Source organism: Penaeus monodon, chromosome 29 (assembly GCF_015228065.2).
Source record: "Penaeus monodon isolate SGIC_2016 chromosome 29, NSTDA_Pmon_1, whole genome shotgun sequence".
In the NCBI taxonomy this organism is placed as follows: domain Eukaryota; kingdom Metazoa; phylum Arthropoda; class Malacostraca; order Decapoda; family Penaeidae; genus Penaeus; species Penaeus monodon.
Window position 1 is genome coordinate 27,100,858 of NC_051414.1, and position 382 is coordinate 27,101,239.

A 382-nucleotide genomic window follows, 5' to 3' on the forward strand; every position below is an offset into this window, starting at 1 on the left:
TTTAAAGGCCCAAAAAAAAAAAGCTACAAAGGGAATAAATGAAAAAAGGGATAGAAAGAGAAATTAGAAAAAAGGGGGAGACAGAAAATGCACAAAAAGAAAGAGAATGAGAAAACGATAAACAAAGCGAAGGAATAAACAGAGAAAAAAGAAAGCAAAATCAATAACAAAAACAGATAGACAGGGAAACGAATAAAAGAAGAGAAAACAAAGAAAAGGAAGAAATGAAATACGAGAGATAATGAAAACAGCAGTAGAAGTGGTGAATAGGAGGGAGAGGGGGAGGAAAAAGGAGGAAGAACTTTTAACAAGAGAAACATGAACACAGGGAAGAACAGGACGAAAGACCTCGTCAAAGATGCCCTTTATATTACATGCCTGT